Source organism: Coturnix japonica, chromosome 6 (genome assembly GCF_001577835.2).
Source record: "Coturnix japonica isolate 7356 chromosome 6, Coturnix japonica 2.1, whole genome shotgun sequence".
NCBI lineage: Eukaryota > Metazoa > Chordata > Aves > Galliformes > Phasianidae > Coturnix > Coturnix japonica.
In genome coordinates, this window is record NC_029521.1 from 28,011,253 (window position 1) to 28,020,558 (window position 9,306).

The following is a 9,306-nucleotide window of genomic DNA, read 5'->3' on the forward strand; positions in this document are numbered from 1 at the left end:
TTTGTGCACCAAATGCAGCATTCGCTCCCATTGTTCCCATAAGAGTCGAGGCAAAGCACTTTTTCAGCTGAGGTGCTTTTTGAACTTGGAAAATGTTTTACGGCTCCCTGTGATGTACTTGAAGATCGGTATATGATATGAAGGCTGTGCTTATGTTCATAGTCTTGTTTTCCCCTTGTTCAGTGAAAAACTCCTTATATTCCACGCTTTTTATCAGGTGCAAACTGTTGATCTCCCTCCTGAAGTACCCAATTACTTTTGTCTTTTCAGCATCTGTCCAGTCTAAGATGAGAAAGAAAATAATGTTCTCAGTTTAGTCGAGGTAAGGCCTCCAAGTGATTGCTGGGGCAGGTTATTCTACTTACTGCTTGAATACTAAAAGCTGAATTCGGTGGAGCTACTTGTAAAACATATTTGACTATCACACAGAGTCACAGTTTCTAAGGTCCAAAGCAAGGTGCAGTGATAGGTCTTCTATTCCATATCACAAGTATTCTAGCTCTACTGCGCTTTGACTTGAGCAATTCAATTTGCAGAGATAAACTCTTCTCTGGAGGTAATACAGCTAGTCATGATTTAGTAACTATTTAGAATCTAGGGATCTGGTTCACATGAGTTGTTCCCTCGTTCTTCAGGGCGCTGACATGGCACCAGGTTAAGACACGCAGTGACCCAGAGTTGTGTAATTGAATTGCCAACCTTTTCTATATTCTTATTTCTATGTAGAAGCGTACGAAATTCTTTTTTTCTCTTGGTACTGTAAAAAGCCTTCTGGCACTGAATTACATCAATTTCTTGACTGAAACATATCTGCTCTATGCTAACATCATTACCCAGGAATGATTTCTAGAAGAGGAAGTGAAGAATAATTAAATCATTCCTAACTGAAGGAAATGTTTCGCAGAACTATGCAAATTCCAATTTGTCCGAGATGCTGTGGTTTCACATTCTATTTCTGGGAAGGGCAGAGGGAGATGCAGTTATTTTGGGAGCCACAGCCAGGCAGGTTCTGGTTCTAATCTTTCTCTCTTTCTTCAAGATGACAGTGTGCTGGGACATCCTTGTTCAGGCAGGAGCACAGCGCTGCCGTGGTCAGCATCTCAGTTCCTGCCCTGCTGTAAGCGCTTGTAAGTTAGACTTGCCCCACTTGATGAAAGGGTTGTTTGCCAGGGAGTGTTTTGGCTGCAGAACTAATGTGCTGTGCCTTCTGCCCAGCGAGCAGGACAGCAGTGTGCTGTCCTGGCTGTGTGAGTGAAGCTACAAGGGGCAGTACCAGCTCACCCCTGCCTCTCAGCCAGCAGTATTACATTTTAGAACCCCAGTATGGGATTTCTGTGTGCTCCCATCAGCAGCAGAGCTTGTGGGCAGCCTGCAGGCAGAGAGGACACAGCCCTGCTACTGCTCTGTGGCTCACCCTTAGGTTTTCATGTTTTCCCATCTGCAAATCTCTGCGGGCTTTAGGCAAAAATAGCGGTACTGGGAGAATTGTCTACTTCTAACGTGGGGAATGTTTGTACATACATTAGTGATGTCTAATTGAATTATTAACTGGGCAGAATGTAATTGGAGTGCTGGAAGAATGGCTCTACAACTTCTGTCATTCAGGGAATCAAATTGCTCAAACGAGTTACGCGTTCAAGAAATCCGCTTAGAATTAATAACATATGTCCTACTTTTACAGCTTTTTCCTTTTAAAATTTACATTATAGTAATGAAGTGTAAATAGCCAACTGGGGTGATCTGCAAAAGGTACCAGCCTCACGTCTTTTCTAAACCGGTTGATTTATGTGCTGTTTGCCGTTTTTGAGAACACAAAACAATTAATTTATGTGTGAAAAGAACAGTGAATTAATCCTAGAGAGCCCTGGAGCCTTTAAAGACCTGAATCATATGTTGAGCTCGTTTAAAACTTGCATAAGAAATTAATGTAGAATAAAGCCCTTTAATTTGAAAAGTGCATCTATAGTAGGTGTCCCTAGGATATCTCCTGGATCATTATTCAGAAAGGTTAAGGAGGACTTTAGGTTTTTTTTTTTTCCTTCCTTTCCTTTTTTAATATCCAGTATGTATTTTCCAGTTGCAGCTCAACATGGTGCATTTCAACCTATAAAGAGACGGAGATTTTAAAAAGAAACAGGGGAGCTTTTTATTCACCTTCCACTTAATTTCCTCGCTGCCTTGCCAGTCCCAGCTTAATGAATGTAATTGCTACCTTTGATGAAAATACTATTATCAAGATCACACATTACATTGGAAAACAGTTTTTCTTTAAACACAGCTACTGCAGTCTCTAATTATGCATGTAACAAGTGGCTCCTGAACAAAAGAGCATGTTGTCTACAATTGCTAGGAATTGGAGCAAGGCAAATTTGAACAAAGAACAGATTAGATTTGCTCCATGCTCCACAAAGCCCATTCCCCTGATTAATTTCCTGCAAAAACTAAAACAATTCTCTCCTAAAAGAAACTAACCCTCATCCCCAGAATGATCCATATGCCGGTTGTGTCAATCTATATGACGATAATGGCCGCTGATTTAAATTATTAACTATTAGATGCAGTAAAATAGGAAAGCTCTTTTATAAACTTACCTTTTCATATGGAAATAAGCAGGACAAGGACTTAAGGAATAAGGAACAAAACCCTGACTTTACCGTGGAAACCGGGAGCCAGAAAGCACCCAGTAACTGAAAGTCTGAATTGTGTGAGTCTAATCCAATTATTTTGCCCTCTTACTCAGTGCTGCGTTCCATGTACAGTGCTGCATTGGGAGCATCGCCTCTCCTTAGGTTGTGCTGGTTTGCCAGGAGTCGCCTGTTTGAGGGCCGCTTCCTCCACGTGCATGGATGCGCCTTGAGGAGAGGCCTCATCTAAATGATTTCAAAGTCAAAATCCACACTGGAAATGCATTTTGCTGTTGTTCTGAGGAACAGCCGGCAGACACCACGGACATGTTGAGTTGGTAATTGGCTACTGATAAAACCCTGCAAGTATGGATTGAATCGTTTCGTATTACTAATACAAGGAATCCGTCGTAGTAATTTAGAACGTGGCATTATTTTTCATTTTTATTTGTATTGATCTTCCAGCTGTTGCCCATTGTACAAGATTCATATCAAACCCAGTTATGTGGCTAAAAGAAGTTCTACTTCAAAGCATTTACAAGCTGAGCTGGGATCAGATATGGACGAAGCTGAACATTTTCTGTCATAAGCCTATCAAAGGTATTGAGGTGTTGAGGCTTCTACGTACTCATATAACAAACTAAATCTGTATGGGGTTGGGTTATGATCTTGAAATTTAGAGATTTCTAAGATAGTGCTGGGAAATATCCAAGCCCCGCAGCTGGAGTGAGGCCCTTCACTCTCTGTTCTTTCACATAGAGAAACTTCTCTTGGTCTGCAGTGCATTTTCATGTATCACCAAGGTGTGTCAGCTCCACTCCTGCACTGTTAGGTAGTTCAGATCATGTTTGGAGTATCTGGGCTGTTTGAAATAGGTGGTGACATGGGACCGTGGGATGCAGTATGAGAACTGATTCTGATATGTGTCCAATAATAGGTCTTCTTCTTGATGCTATTTCACATGAGACAGTGACAGGGAGGAGAAGAGTAACCAGTTTTATATTTCAAATGAATGTTAATTGTGAGGGTTTTTCCTAGTATCTAAACAAATGGGTATTCACAACCTTTCCTCTTCCTGGGGCGTCCTGCAGTGATTTGTTCTCACTGAAGCTCCATGAGGTTGAAGAGCACGTGGAACTTTCTAGGCACAGATTTGTGACTGCCTTCAGTCAGGGCAGATGTTGTTGTGCTGGGGGATTCAATACTGCAGTGCAGCAAACCTGCATGTGCAAGAAGGGACTTCCTGCAGCCTGCATGGCTTTTCATGCTTCTCTTTGGGACTCTGGCAGAGCTCAGGAGAGCAATTTGCAGCTATCTGTGGTTAAGAAAGACAACTTCTTCTAGAATACCAGCTAACCATTGGACAGCAGAGCTACCAGCCAGAGGGAGAGAATTACAGTGGTCTTCTAGAAGCCTCCGAGAGTAAGAGCCCATCATTTGAAAGGTGAGAAAGAAGTAAGTTCTTTTTGTGGAAGCGAAAGTAATTTCTGCTTGCAGACCCCCTTTAGCAGTTAATACAGCACCCTGTAAAAGGTGTGCCTGGAGAAGAGAGGTGGCACTTGGGCACTGTGAATATTCATCCCTTCATCACACCGCCCCTGTGTCAGTCTCAGCCTGTTCCAGGTTAGCACAGCTCCTGGTGTAACCTCCATAGCTGTAAGCTTTTTTTTTTTTTCCAGGCGGTTTCATGTGGCACCGAATAATGCATTTTTTAGCACAGACATTGTCTGGAGTAAGCATTAACTCACAGATGGCCTCATAGCTCGTGCTTGGGGGGGTATAGGAGGCATTTCTCCAGGAGTACAATGCTTATGTTGATTGCTGAGGAGGAGCTCAGACCTTGTATCTGTCAGTATGGGCTATTCTGTATAAGCAGATCAAAGCAGGAACTCGGCAAACTCAAGTCCTGCAGTCTGCCCGTGGTGCCAGGGGGAATGAAAAGCAAACGGCCTGACTCCTGGGTAGAAGACAGGGATGAGAGATCTTTCCATGTAGAAGTGACAGAGGGACATGAGGTGCTGTCTTGTGACCTGGTTAAGTTCTTAACGTAGAGGAGGGGGCAAACCTGGCATCTGCTTTTAGATAATCACATTCCATTGTTGCAAATGGGGAAGACAAAGAGACTGGTTTGTATTGCAGAGCTGTTCAATCCTTATCACTGCACAGCTCATGCAGCTGAGCACCAGCCAGCTCAGCACACCTCCTGTGTGCGCCGCTCGTTTGTTTCATGCTCCTCTCTATCTAGATGTATGATACAGAGAGCAGGAAAAAGGAGTTCGGGTTTAAACTCTTATCACTAAAGTGAGTCTCCCCTCTGCATTAAAAAACTATCCAGACAGTGTAACAGGAATGGGTTCAGTTCTTATGTCATAAATTTGTGTGTGTAGAAAAAAGACTTATTGGTGAATTTAGCAGTATTTTTCGTCGAACTGGCAGTTGCTAACCATTACACCAGTATTTATTTGATTCTTAAAGAGCACAAAAGCATGGACTACAAATAAAGAAGATGGAGTAATAGCTTTTGACTGGACCACTAGCTTTAAACTTGAAATGAAGTGTCCAGTTTTGAGTTACTGTGTCCAAATGCCATTTGTACAGTTTGAAAAGTGGGGGCATTTTTCCAGCTTGTCACTGTTAGCTGTAGTTCATTCCAGTGAATGATATCAGTGAAGGAGCAGTTGTTCTGCTATAAGTACTTCACTCATGACTGGAATGTATTAAATGTATTAATCTGTGCCTCAGAGCGTAATTTAGGGAAGCCCTACATTTGACACATTCTTGTACATCCTTATTTTATTGCCTTATCCCGCAGGTAACCATGTCTCAAAAGCAAGGAGACTGGATGAAGTTAAAATTACATGTCACGAAATATTATATGCACTTTTGTTGCTCATTTTGCTGTCAGAATTACGGATTTTCAACAACATTAGTTTAAATATGTTTATGACTTGATTTACGCCTCCGATGTCGAAATAAAACCCAAGGCAGGGATCCGAGGCTTCGAATGATGCTGGAGACAGAATGAAGCCGTGAGAGGGACGTCCCCATCCTCACGGCTTTGTAACGACAAAGCTCTGTCACCAGCAGCACCTGGGCCAGCCAGGGATAACAAGTGAGGGCTGAGCGAACCTGCGGACTATTTGTCAAACCTGCTTTAAGTCAGCAGGATAAAAATGTATTTTTGAGGCAAGGTTAAACCTTATGTCAACGAAGTGAACTCGTAAAGCATTTATAGCCACCTCGTGACCATTACGTATCGTAAATTTGAAACAGTCTTAATCTGTAAGTGTATAATTTTAAGCTTACTTCGAGATACGCTCCCTGCCTTTTGCTTTCGACGTAGCAGTCATCCACGTTGCTGTTAGCGATTAAACAAGCACGTTATTAGCAGTGATTAATATCATTTTTCAGGACTGAATTTGCACCCTCAAAAAGATATATGTGAATCCCGGTCCGAAGGGTGCAGCTCTCAAAGTATGGGGTGGGTGATCAGCCCCAGCTGGCTGAGTGCTGCAGCAGTTTACTCTAGGTAAGACTCGTGACTGTGTGCTGCAAGCTAACACGCCTCTGATTTCTGTGTGTTATGAGGAAAGCATTTAACGGCTGCAGCATCCCTTATTTATGTTTATTCAGAATCTCTCTGTAGCGGCTGAAACCCGTGGGAGCCAGGTTTGGTCTGCCAGCACCTCACTGCCAGCCTTATGCTATTTACTATAAACACACCAGGCTTTTCTTTTATTGAATTCTGTGTCTTCCCTCATATACATTTCAAAACAATATCCAGAGCTAACCACAGATCTTCCTATGGGGCCAGAGAGGCCTTGCCACGGAGCGAGGCAATTCATAAAGGTGGAAGGGGCCCTGCTCCACCTGCAGGCATCGTTAGCTGGTGATGATGGGGATGATAGAGGAGATGGGAACAGTGACTGAACTCCGACCTTATCGATCCAGCCACCTCCACCCAGCTGAGTTGCTGCGGCCCAGTCAGCTGAAAAGGAATTTAGAGGGCAGTCGTCTTCCCTGCTCGGCCCTCCTGTCATTAATAACGTTTTCACCCGTGACAGTGATAAACACGCGGTACTTGAGGAGAGTTTATTAAGGTCAGTCCATAAATAAAAATTAAAATTTAAAAAAATGGGTTTACACAGATGAACAGATGGATGGATAAAGTGATTGGTAAAACAATAAATATGAAAATAGACAGGTGGATGAAGGATCTGGCAGTGATTCTCTAAAAGTCCAATGCCTCAAATACCTCCAACGTTATGCCAGGCCCTTCTCTCCCGTCTGATAAAAACAGATTTAATGAAGCTCCCTCAGAACTTATAGGTTTTGTGGATCTATGGCCTGGCTAATATTTTGTCATTTAAGGCCTATTTTCCAGCATGATAAAAAGGATTGCAGCCATTTCTCCATGTCAGGTGTATAACTGAGTGCCACTAAAATTTAAATGTCTTATCTGGCCCTGGATTTAAATACAGATGGCCTTAAACTTTGGAGTTTTTCTCTGTGCGGGATGGTGTGGAATGTGGTGGCTGCCTTTGTTTTATCGTTCTCACAGATTTTCATCATTCTCCAAGATTTCCTTGGGGGAAAAACATGACAGGTTGCGATCACTCAAGTTAAATACTTAATGTTATCCTCAGTTTAGCATTGTTTGTAAGTGAGGCAAAACCTGGGATAGAGAAAAGTTCATTGCATGTTTGTGTGATTTTCATGGTATTGGATTCTGTGCAGGCTGTAGGTGGAGTAGCGCGAGCGGGAGGGGAGCACTGTTTAGAGACTTGTACATTCATTAAGGGTAAGCACTTGAATGAGATTCAAGACCGTAGGCTTTAAGTTTGCAACATCTAAAAGAACCTTAATTGTTGCCTTTGGTTAAATATTTCAAAACCATTACTTAGATCATTACAATTATTGATCCTTTATTATGCCTTCATTCCTTGATGGCCGGGCAGCAACATTAACTTGCATTAAGCAAGCCAGGATCACGTGCATCATTGTTTGCTGCAAATGAAGATTTCGAATGCTGAATCTGAATGTCAGCTTGGGACTCTTCCAGCCTGAGCATGCCATCAATTTCCATGAAAAGCAGCTGCCTAAGTGAAATGGATGAGAAGAGGGTGCCCAGCGCCTCGCAGGAGCAGCAAGACTCTTTGCATGATTTGGTCCTTAGGAAGCAATTCAGTCTAATAATGAAGAGGTGATGGGGCACAAAACTACTGTTAGTTAAATCCAAGTTTAACTGGAATAAGCCAAGAGTATTGCAGGTCCCTAATGAACAATCAAAAAGGTGGTTAGGATTGTGCAGAGCAGCTGTATTACTTAAAAATAAGCAACAGTTAGGAGAATAATGGCTTTCAGCCAGTCATTCAGTGGATTACCCCTAGAAAGCTGAATGGCAGAAAGGAAGCAGAGATCCTTCCATCATCTGCAGGGGCTCCATGAGCAAAAAGCCCCCAGGTTTGCTGCCAGCCTAAGCAGGGTGAGATTCCTTCCCAGCAGCAAAAAGCAAGGGTGGATGCAATTTGTATAACTACTCCCAGGGTGTTAAATGTTAGAACATGTCTAAGCAGGGACTTGCATTGTTTGGATTATGTTATGGATGAGATTATGCTCAGCAAAGTGGGAAATAAGGGTGTGAGAACAATGTGGAAATGATAAGGATGCTTTTGAGGCTCTCTCTTGTGACATATCTTCAGTTCCTCTTAAGATTCCTACAATATTTTAGGAAGACTCCACTGTATCTGTGATGGCACCTGAGGACTTTGGGAAGACTTGCTGGGAGCTGCCCCTGGCTTGGTGAACCCAGGGCACCTCATGCTCCCTCCTCCCTGCCTTCTTCATGTGTTCATGTGCAGATGGCTGCTAATTGCATTTGGAGACTGTCTCTACCGCTGGCCAACGCTGGGATGTCACTCCAGTATCTGAGCGTTCTCAGTGCAAGAAGGAATCCACAGATGTCTCTTTTCAAGGTGTTTTGTCGTTGAATGTAAGAAATTTACTTGCCTTTACTTCTCGCTCAGGCAAAACTTGCTGTAGGAAGGGCACTGTTCCATGCGTCAGTCATTAATTTCTTACTAGTCTGGAATTCCGAGTAGCAATAACTGGCTTTTCAACAAGGGGAAAGAGAAATAAAGCCATTTGGAGAATGATCTGAAATTGCGAAGGGACCTCTCTCTTAGGAGGAAGGGGGAGAGAGGAGAGGAAGAGAGATATAAAGAAAGTGTATTTGTTCGCTAAGACAAATTGTTGAGATTGTATTGCCTCCTTGGTGATCCCAGGGCTTTCTAATTGGAGAGTGGTTTTATAGCATGGATTGAAATGTCCAGTAGAGGAAAAAAAAGGAGGGAAAAAGAAGTCACTGACGCAGCAGAAGGAACAATTTCACTCATCAAGATTTGTGCTTAAATTATTTGAAAACATACCGCATCTGTTTAATGTTTAAAGCAAAAGAAAGTGGGAAAGTAACTGAGCATGAGATAGCTTTCAATAAATAATCATGGAGTAAATAGGTAAATACGCATGGGAGCACTGCAAATGCACAAGTAGTTTTGTGCCAATAAAATGCAAAGGATAAAAATAAAATACAATACAGCGGCAAAAGTATTTATATAAATCATGGAAATGTAAGGAAAGGAAAAAAGAACCGGCTGCCCCATGCACATTTTGAACAAGGTAA